The sequence below is a fragment of the Solanum lycopersicum genome, chromosome 12, assembly GCF_036512215.1.
Source record: "Solanum lycopersicum chromosome 12, SLM_r2.1".
Lineage (NCBI taxonomy): Eukaryota > Viridiplantae > Streptophyta > Magnoliopsida > Solanales > Solanaceae > Solanum > Solanum lycopersicum.
Window position 1 is genome coordinate 42,526,717 of NC_090811.1, and position 12,141 is coordinate 42,538,857.

The window sequence follows — 12,141 nt, forward strand, 5'->3', positions numbered from 1 at the left end:
TGAAGGCTCTACCCATAGAAAGGAATGGCCTCTCAAGAATAATAGGCACATCAAAATGGACTTCACAATCAAGAATAACAAAATCTACCGGAAATATGACTAATTCAAGTTTTACTATCACATTGTGAAGTATCCCTATAGGAATTTTTACTGTTAAATCAACCATCAGTAGCCGCATTGCATGGGCTTTAGATTACCTAAACCCAACTTCTTGTAAGTCAAGAGGGGCATGAGAATTATGCTTGCCCCCAGATCACATAATGCTTTTGCAAAATTTAATAACATGATTGTACAAGGAAGTGTGAACGCGCTCGGATCTTCTTTCTTTGATACCAGAGATCTTGTAGCAATAGCACTACAATGATGCATTCTATCATCATCCTCAAAAGTGACCGATCATTTCTTTGTAACCAGATCTTTCATAAACTTGGCATAACTGGGCATTTGTTCTAAAGCTTCTACCAAAGGAACATAGATAGAAAGCTGCTTCAACATTGTTGTAAAGACCGATATACCATCATCAGTCTTTTTCACTAATCTTTGGGGAAATGGAGGGGGTGGTCTAGGCACGGGAGTTAACTTTTTAGGCACTTAAGCATCTTTTCCAACGTTATTTTCTACTTCACCACTAACCTGTACCACTTTATCATTATCTTTTATAACTTTTTCCTCATTAGACGGCATAGGTGGGTCAATGGTTTGCTAACCACCGCGAGTAGTGATTTCCATACAGTGTCCATCATTTTTTGGATTTTGGACAGTGTTTCTAGGAAGAGTGCCCGGTTGTCGTGTGTTTAAAGTCGTAGATAATTGGGTCATTTGTATCTCAAGTTGCTTAATCGATATTGCATGTGTATCAACTTTCTGGCCAATACCTGCTAAATCACTCCTTAACTATTTAGTGTGCTCATCACTAGAAATGAACCTCCTCATCAATTTGTGCAACCTATCCTCAACTCGCGCCATACTACCTCCACCATCCCTAAGAGCAACTTCATGATTTTGAAGAGGAACAATGGGCTCATTCCTATTATTTCTGTAACCATAGTTACCCTTGTTGAAGTTGTTGTCGCAGTTGTAATTTCCATCTCGAACATAATTACCCTCACGGTTATAGTTACCATAGATCCGACCTTGGTTTCCTTGACCTTTGCTCCAATTCTGCTTTTGAACCTTGGCCATTCCAATTTTAAAAAATGAAGTGAACCTATCCCAAGAACTGCTAGCTGACTCTCCTGGTAGTGCCACAAAGTTGTTCACTCTTTCTTTGTGATTTAGTTTCTTGGAGACCAGGTAGAAAAGTGCTAAGAAAACATCTCTTAAATGGTTCTAAGTGAAAATTAAGTTATAAGGGAGATTAGTGAACCTTATATCAGCCTCTCCCGTCAGTGAGAGAGGAAATACTCTTAGCCATGTTACATCAAAATTCAAATCAGCCCTCCCTACACAAATTTTATACAATGCCCTTGCCTTAGCTATATGGGCATATGGTTCCTCAATAGGTAGCCCTGAAAACAAACCACTAGAAGTGAGCATTTGCATAAGACTACTAGTTACTACAAAGGTGTGGCCTTGTGGTAGAGGGGGCAAGACAAGTGTCCCATTAGAGTCTGTAATGTTATCATTACGTTTGTAGTATTCTTGAGGGCGTGGCATAGGATTTTGTCCACATTGTTGATTTTCACCAAGATCATCGGGTAATAACTGACCATTAACATCAACTGGAGCTCGAATTTTCTTGTTTGGATCATCATTAATACCCAAGTTACGATTCATATTGCTTAGTGTACGCTCTAACTTGTGGTCGTAGGGAAACAAGGGTTCTCTTCCTCTCCGTGTATTTGGCATAGAAGGAAGATAGTTATGCTAGAATAAAAAACAATAGAAAAGTAAAATTAAGAAAATATTGAATAAAGTTTAGTAATAAGATTAAGTTAATCTAAAAGCTACTTTCCTCGGCAGCGGCGCCAAATTTTTATACGCTCAAAACATACTTCTCAAATTAGAAGTAAAGCGGTTGTATAAAGTAAAGAACCCAACTACTAAGGTTAGGAATGTTACCACGAGGAAAATAGTTCAGACTTAACTTTATTCTATTATCATTATTACTTAGTCAATTATTTCCCTAGAAAACAAAAGACAATACGGGGGGGGGGGGTTTATTTCTAAATAAATGAAAAATAATTAACTAAATTAAAGTAAACAACTATAAGATTCAAATCTTGGAGCTTATCAATTAATAAAAGTAACTAGGGCTTAAGTGTTCCCCAAAGGTTCCTAACTTGATAATTCAAACTATAACAATTCTTTCCTAGTATCTTGCATGTAAAGTGATAAGTTATGAATCGCTAAATCCTTGGTCCAACATCTAGAATTTTCACTCCGCACCTTGTTCCGGCTACGTGTGTGGCTATACTAACCCTTACCTTTACCTCACATTAAGCATTGTATTTGATATTTGACTAAGTTTTTTCTTCGTACCAATCAACACTAGCCTATTAGATAGTGTACACTAAATCTATGTTGATAATTATTTTCCTATTATATACCTCCTTGGTCCATCAAGTAGCATTAAGGCGAGTTCTAATGTTGTCCATCCTTTAAAAACACCTCTGAATGAAAGAATTATCAATACATGCAAGACCCCATTCTAGAATTGCTATTTGTTAGTTAGATTTTGCCTCATTATTATCCCATGGTTCCCACAATCCTAGTTATGAAGAATAGTTACCCATGTTCATAATCACACTATTCATAAATTTAATATAATAATTCATGTACTTTAATGAGAAAGAATAAATCCACAAATTCACTTGGTTAATCAACCAAAGCACGAACAATCAATTCCAGAAAAAGTGTAAAAATTGCTGAAATTAATCCTTCAATACTTGAACAAGAGAACTAAAGACTATCCAAAAGTCTAACTATCAAAAAGTCTAACCCCAAAAATGACGTTATTTGAACTATTTATAATAAAAACAAAAACCTTATAAAAGAAGGATTCTATTTACTGAAAATCTATCATCCGTCGTCCCATACTTCACAAAATCTTCTGCTGCTTTCTTCATTACCCTAAACGAACAGGTATGACGGACCGTTCCAATCACGACGGTCCGTCGAGGGTCTCTGTTCCATAATACCATAACTTTTGGAATTTGGGTACTGGACTACTCTCTGATCATTACGACGATCAAGCAGGACGGACCGTGACTATGACGGTCCATCATGGACTTCCGTAATCCCACACTAGGTTAGACTTCCCCATCTTCCTTCAGCAGTTTCTTTCCTCACTAGATGTCACCTACGGACCGTCACAGGCTCGATGGACAATCATAAGCTCCTTAGGTGGTCTCTTCTACATTTCTCCCTCAAAAACATCTGCGTTCATCTTTGGAAAGATTTCCTGCAAATAAGGAGAAACATACATAAAAATCAATACAAAAGGCTTTTGGACACACACTAAACTTAAGGAAAAATAATTAAAAATACCGTGAAATCACGGTACATCAATCAATAGTTTGTTTACCTCCTCGAGTAGTGACTGTCGTGCAATGTCCATCATTTTTAGGATTTTGATGGTGTTGCTAGGATGAGTGACTATTTGGCGTAGGTTCACAATAGTTGATAATTAAGCCATTTATAACTCAAGATTCTTAAGTGAGACTTCATATGCATCGACCTTTTTCTTAGTGTTCCCTAAATCACTTCTCAATTACTTGGCATGCTCATCACTAGCATGAGAACTCCTTATCATCTTCTGTAACATATCCTCAACTCACACCATACTACCTCCACCGTCCCTAGGAGCTTCATCCAAATTTTGAGGTGGAACATAGTGCCCACTCCAATCATTTCTGTTACCATAGTTACCCTGGTTGAAGTTGTTGTCGCAATTGTAGTTTCCATGTCGAACATATTGCCCTTTTCTATTGTAGTTACTATAGTTTCAACCTTGATTTCCTTGACCTTGACGCCAATTTTCCTGATTTGACATTTCGGTGTTTGGTCGAAAACCTCCCGTTTGATCATTCACTACATAAGTATTCTCTTCATAGTAGTACTCATCAGCTGGCGGTGGTGTTTTAGTCAAGTAATTCACTGCATTTAATTTCTCTGCATCTCTGGTGACATGTTTAAATACCAACCCAAGCTCAGTTCTCATTTGAGAAATCTCTTCACAAAATTTTTTTCTGCCGTCGGATTGCATGTAGCTTCTACTACAAAAGTGTTTCCTCGAGTGTCTGACTTTCTAGTACTCCAAGACTTATTGTTGCGAGAAATTTTCTCCAACTTTTGTGAGATCTCGGCGTAAGTGTACTCACTATAATAACCCTCAAAAATAGTATTTATTAGTGCTTTATTGTTATCATCTTAACACAAATAGAAGTACTCTTTCAACGACTCATCATCACTGCGGTTATTCTGGACAATCATCATACACGTAATAAACCTGTCCCAAGAGCTAAATAGCGACTCTCCCGGTTGTACCACAAAGTTATCCACCTTAACCTCCTTATTAAGCTTCTTAGACAATGGATAGTACTTATATAGGAATACATCACTTAACTTATCCCAAGTGTTGATTGAATTATAGGGTAGCTTAGTAAACCATACCACTGCATCTCCCACCAATGATAGAGAAAACAACCGCAAACCAATGACTTTCACATCTAAGTCTGGTATCCCCACATAAATTTTGCACAGAGACCTCAGTTTTCTATATGATCATGGGGAACCTCGAATGGTAGCCTTGAAAACATATCCCTTGCGGTGAGAATCTTTATCAAAATAGTTACCACGATTATGGCCCATGGGTTAGATGAGGTAGGACTAGAGGTCCATCAGAATCAGTATTTGATATTGCCCCTATAGAACTCTTGAAGGTGCGGGAAAGGAGGTTGCCTCCTCATAGCATTATCATCCTGGTTTTTCGCAGCTAGTTGATTCCGAGCCTCAATCATTGGTGGAGGCTGACTAATTAACCCATCACCTAGATTAACTGGGTTATGCGGATTTTCTATTCTTCATAGTGTATGGTTTTGTTGAAGATCGAATGGAATGAACGGTTCTCCTCGGATCCGTGTATTTGGAATATACTAGAGATAGACCTGAAAGAAGCAAAAACAAAAGAAGAGTAGAATCAAGAAATTGTTGACTAAACTTTAGTAATTTTATCAAGGTTAATGTAAAAATCAACTTTTCCTGCAGCGGAGCAAAAAATTGATACGCTCAAATTACAACTACCTAAAGAAGTATAAGTGGTCGTATCAAAAAAAGAACCGAACATTTATGTTGGGGTCGATCCCACGAGGAAAATTGTTAGACTTAACATCAATGTACAATTACTTCTATTTAGTCAATTTCTTTCCAAAAAAACATGTTATTAGAGCGCGGTTTTGTAAAACATTATTCTTTAATATTTCAAAGAAAAACTAGTAACAAGAGTAAATATTTAGTTTTGATCAAGTTGTGAGAGAAATTAGGGTGTATGTGTTCCCCATTGGTTCATAACGTCAAAATCCTATCTATAACAATCCTTCCATACTGTTTTGCATGAAAAGTGATACTTTAGGTATCTCTAAATACTAGGTCTGTCATTTAGAGAATTTCACCCTGTACCTTGGTCCGGCTATATATGTATAAGCTACTAACCCTTACCATTACTTCATATTAAGCATCATATTCGATACATAACTTAGTTACCACTTCTCACCAATCGAGACTAGCCTATTAGATAGTGTTCCACTAAATCTCTGTTGATAATTATTTTCTTATAAACTACCTCTTTTGTCCAACAAGTAGCAATAAGACGAGTTCCAACGCATGCACTTGTTAAAAACACTTCTAAACAAAAGAATTATAAATACATGCAATAAACTATTTGAGAATTCTTATTAAGATGGGTTTACTTTGTTAATCACCCATGGTTCCCACAACCCTAGTTGTGGATTTTGTTATCCATGCATATAAGAACACTATTCATAGTTCTTAAACAGTAAAACATGAACTTACTTTGATGATTCGAAGAAAATCCAGAAAACCTAGTTGAAATAACAAGATAAACTTGAAAAGCAAATTAGAAAATTGAATTAATTCTAAAATTGCCTAAAAAACAATCTCCAAACACAAACTATACAAAAGTAACAATGTCTAACCAAAAAACAAGGTTTTACACCATAATTATAGAAAACATTGTCCTAAATAAAAAGGAATTAAAATAAAGAAAGTTGTCAAAACAAAGCAGTTGTAATCTACGACCCTCACAAACGGATAGTCGACTTCCTACGTCAGTCTAGACATAGAATAATTTTTCATCATTCAAATGGCATCCTCTCATAATCAATCAACGGATCAATAGAGCGGTCCGTCGATGAATCTATGATTCATCGATGCCTGCCGTTCCTCCATCCTTAGAATTTTTCTTACTTTGGGTAGTGGGACAATCTTTGATCTCATCGACAGATTAATAGGATAATCTGTTGGTTAATCGATGGACTGTCGATCATCTTTGTGGTCCCACACTTGGTCAGATATCCCCGAGTTTCTCTACTAGCCTCAACTTCCATCGTTAGTCACCATCTACAGACTATCGATGGAAAGACGGACCGTCTATTGCCTTCATGGGTTACTTCTACACTTTATTTCAACTGCCTTCTGTGTTTTATTTCTGGAAAACTTTCAAGCAAAAAAAACATAAAAACATATTCATACTACTACAAAAAAAATTTACACACACATAACTCTGAAGGAAAAATCATTGAAAACACCTTGACACAACAATACATGAACGTTGCAAGAGCACTGTCTTGTACCTTTCCTTTAGTATAGAACATTAACTACTATGTGGATCCACTAGTTTATGATAAAAATTGGTAAGGAATCATCAGAAAAGGATGATCCTTTAGCTTTCCATGTTGGATACATGGTTTATGGAGATTTGAGTTGATATGAACTCGCACCCCCATATAAGCGATCAATACTACTCCCAATATGCTTATCTCATATATTTTTAAAACAATTTCTTCTCATTTTTGTGGTAATTGCTCAAACTTAGCTTTAAAGCTCTCTTGAAAATCATAGTTCCCATTTTTCTGAAACTAGCCAAAGGCTCTATCGAAGTCTAGCTTCTTTTATTTTTCAAAATAATAAAATATTTTGTAACTCTTAAGGACTACTAAGTTCCCTTATAGATATTGAGAAATGAACTCACTCTTTGTCTTTGTTTAACTTGAAACTTGTGATCTTAAATCAACTCTTAGGGAATACTTAGTTCCCTTATATTTCTTGAAATAAAGACTTGAACTTTTACTCTTTACTTTAAGTGGAAACTTGGTCCTTAAAACGAAGTTAAAACATTTAGGTAAGACTCTTGAAAACAATGAGAAACTTTACTTTGACTTGCTGCTTAACTTCTAGACTTAACTCTTAACTTCTTTGAGTTTGATATTAACTTTGCTTGAATTTGATTATAAATTAAAGGTTCATGATCTCATGTTTATGGATTATTTCATGTTATTTGACTTGGAGGGTTCATGCGAAATTATAAGCATGAACTACTCAACTCATGGACTCAAAGATACTTCTTTTCTCATGATGTTCCAACTTATAGGGTCCATGACGAATTATGGGCATGAACAATTCGACTGAAAGACTACATGGATAACATGTAATAATCCAATTATTAGAAATATAAACTCAAATGGTTTAAAAAGATATTACTCAAGAATCAATATTTGAATATACTACTTATATCGAAGGTACTCAACTAATCGGAATTCATGTGTATGTTATAAGCATGAACGATCAACTCAAGGGTAAAAGTATCAATATGAAACTCATGTATACAACTCTTATCATTCCCATACTTATTTCCTTGAAAATTAGTTCAAATCATTGGTTTGTCTCAAAGGATTCATTATTGAACTTAGAGGCTTTCTTGAAATCTACTCTTAGCTCTGTTCTTGAATGTGAATTATGAATTCAAGAGTTTTCATTCATGACTAATGTACCATGGTTTCACGGTACTTTCAATGTTTTTCGTAAAGTATAGTGTATGTCTAAGGCCTTTTTGTATTGGTTTTAATGTAGTTATCTTTTTGTTTGAAGGAAATGTGTCTAGAAGGAGAACGTGGATTGTACTGAAAGTTGCATAAGTGACGACCTACATAGCTATCGCCGGTCCGTCATTACCTCGAAAGTTGGAAGGTGGCAACCGTCATACGGACAAAAAGGCTGCTATATGAATTTGGGGAATTCTTACTAAGTGTGATGCTAAGGAGGCTCTGGACGGACCTTCCTCCACCTCCGTCAATGTTAAAAGAAAGTAGCCCTAGTACCCATGTTAAAAAGATTCTAAGTATGGAAGAACGGAAGCCATCGATGGACCGTCGTGCAAGCAACCGATCTTCCTCCATGTCTATCGATGGTAAGAGAAATCGATGAAGAAATTAGAAGAAAATTAGTTATGTATGGAACCAAGGAGGTCCTCGACGGTCTATCGTGACCTCAAGCGTCCGTCGCTCCTGTCATCAAATTAGACGCATTTTTGGGCAGATTATCCTTAAATATATTTCCCACTGTTGTAAGGAATATACTATTATATACTTGTACAAACCTCTTTTTTGGGTTAGACTCTTGCATATTTTCTAGTTTTATTGGTCTAAGTGTTGAATTTTGGGATTTTGTGAAAATTGCTTTATTTTAAGAAATTTTTTGCTGCAAGTTTTTGATTAATTCAAATAATTTTTTTGATTTTCTTCAATCTAATCAAAGTAAGTGCATGAATTCTTATTAAATCAATATGGATTGTGTGATTATTAACATTGGTAACTGAACTCCATAACTAGAGTTGTGCGAGCCATGGGTAAATAACAAGGTAAAACCTAGTTAAAATAACAATTCTCAAATAGTTTCTTGCATGTAGTGATAATTCTTTCGTTTAGAAGTCTTTTTAATAAGTGCATGCTTTAGGACTCGCCTTATTGCAACTTTTCGGACAAAGGAGGTAGATAATAAGAAAAGAATTGTCAATGTAGATTTAGTGTATACTATCTAATAGGCTACTGTCGATTGGTGTGAAGTAACAAGTAATCCATACAATGATTATGATGCTTAGTTTGAGGTAAAGGTATGTTTTAGTAAAGCATACACACTAAGCCGGACCAAGGTGCGGAATGAAATTTCCTAGTTGCCGGACCAAGGAATTAGGGATACATAACTTACCACTTTGCATGCTAGATACTAAGAAAGGATTGTTATAGCAAGAATTACTGCGCTATTAATGTGTGGGTAATATTTAAGCCCTAGTTACTCGCATTTCATGATAAAAATAACATCTTTGAACCTATTTCTTATTTACATAGAAATAGCTAATTACATTTATTGCTTAAAACCCCACCTTTTGTTACTAGTTTCTTGGAAAGGACTTGACTAAATAGAACTAATAATAGGTTAAAGTTAAGTCTAAATAATTTTCCTCTTGGGATTGACCCCAACCTCATAGTTGGGTTCTTTACTTGACGACAACTTATACTTTTTTTCAAGAAGTAAATTTGAGCGTATCAAATTTTCCTGCCGCTGATGGAACCCGGAACGTCCACCACCGGGTGATGCTTATGATCAACTATTACCTAAAAATCCAGGGGAAGGTGAAATACATAGGCAACCTCTCACTCCACGCCCTCAAGAGTATTATAGAGGATATGATAATATTACTTACTCTGACGGTCCACTTGTCTTGCCTCTCCTACCACTTGGCCATTCATTCGTGGTAATTAGTATCCTGATGCAAATGCTCGCTGCTAGGGGTTTTTTTTCTAGGATACCTTCTGAGGATCGACATGCTCACATTACCAAGAAGAGGATGATGTGTAGGAGTTGTGTAGGGAGGCCTTATTTGAATATGGACGTAATAGGTTTGAGAGTGTTTCCTCTCTCATTGACGGGAGAGGCCACTATATGGTTTACTGAGCTCCCCTATAACTCCATTTACACTTGGAATCAATTGGGGGATGTGTTCGTAGAACGTTACTACCTAGTGTCTAAGAAGAAAAGCCAAAAATATAGGGTGAACAACTTGGTGGCACTATCGGAGAATAATTCAGTAGTTCTTGGGACATGTTTGTTTCATTCTTGAGAAGTGTCCCCAATCACCGTATTGATGATGATTTACTGAAAGAGTACTTCTATCGGGGACAAGATGAAAATAATAAAGTAGTACTAGATATGATAACGGGTGGTTTTTATGGGGAGTGTCCTTATGCTAAGACTGATTAGAAGTCGGAGAAAATCTCCAAAAATAGTAAATCTTGAAACCCCGGGAATTTAGATACTCGGAGAAACACTTTTGTAGTGCAATCCACACACAACCCAACTACAGATTAGATTCGTGAAGAAATGGCTCTAATGAAAACTGAGCTTGGGTTGGTTTTGAAACACGTCACTAGGGGTGCAGAAAAGGTAAATGTTGTGAACTACTTGTCTAAACCACCACTGTCGACTGATGAGTATTACTATGAAGAGGACTGTTATGCGGTAAATGAGAAGATGGGGGGTTTCCAACTAAAATCCAAGGCTCGAATTAGGAGAATTGGTGCCAAAGCCAAGGAAATCAAGGTCGGAACTATGGTAATTACAACCGAGAGGGTGATTATGTTCGAGATGGGAATTACAACAGCGACAAAAACTTCAACTAGGATAACTATGGTAACAAAAATGATAGCAGTAGGCCCTATGTGCCACCTCAAAATCGTGAAGTTGCTCCTAAGGATGGTGGAGGTAGTATGGCGCGAGTTGAGGATATGTTGCAAAAAATGATGAGGAAGTTCGATGCTAGTGATGAGCACTCTAAAGAGTGGAGGAGTGAATTAGCGAGTATCTGGAAAAAACTTTATGGACATGCAATCTCAATCAAGCATCTTGAGTTGCAAATGTCCCAATTGTGTTTGAGTGTGAATCCACGCCAACCGGGAACTCTTCCTAGAAATACTATCCAAAATCTTTAAAATGATGGACATTTTATGGCAGCCACAACTCGAGGTGGTAAGAAAACCATTGACCCACCAATGTCATTTGGTGTAGAAAATGTGATAACAGGTGATAATCGGGTAGTGGAGGTTAGTGGTGAGCTAGAAGACAAAACGTGGAAAGTAGTTGAGGTACCCCAAAAGGTGACCCCCATGCCTAGACCACCACCTCCATTCCCACAGAGGTCAGTGAAAAAGACCGAGGATGGTAAATTCAAGCATTATATCACTATGCACAAAAAACATTCCATCAATATCCCTTTAATAGAAGCTCTTGAATAAATGCTCGAGTATGCCAAGTTCATGAAAGATATGGTCACTAAGAAAATATAAGTCAATTTTGAGGATGATGATAGAATGTAACATTGTAGTGCTATTTCTACAAGGTCTTTAAGTGCAAAAGAATGAAGATCTGGTTGCCTTCACTATTCCATGTACAAACGGGTTATTACACTTTACGAAAACATTATTTGATCTTGGGGCACAAATAATCTCATCCTCTGGGATGCAGCTACTGATGGTTGATCGAAAGGTGAAGAGTCGTACTGGGATACTCCATGATGTGTTAGAAATGGTGGAGTCATTCATATTTTTGGCTGATTTTGTGATTCTGGATTATGAGGTTGATTTTGAGGTGCCTATTATTCTTGGGAGGCTATTCCTTACTACACGTAGAGATTTGGTTGATATGGAGAAAGAGCAAATGAAATTCGGTTGAACAATGAAGAAGTGACTTTCAACATTTTTAGCTCCATGAGGCAGAGTAGTGAGATCCATTCGGTATCTGCCATATCTTACAGGGTTGAAAAGTCATTTGAGGTACAAATAGATAAGCGTATGGTGTATAATCACTAGCGGTAGTGATCATGAATTTTGATAGTGATTGTATTTAAGAGTATAGTTCATTGGTCGCGGCACTTGATCGAGGTGATGTTCATTTAACGAAAGAAGTTGGAGTTAGATATGAAGCCTCACGATTCTCCACCTGTGAAACCATCGATAGAGAAGGCTCCAAAAGTAGAACTTGAGGCTCTACCACCTCATCTGAAGATGTATTCTTTGGAAAAGGTGAAACTTTGCCGGGATTTATTACATCAGATTTGAATGTGCATCAAGT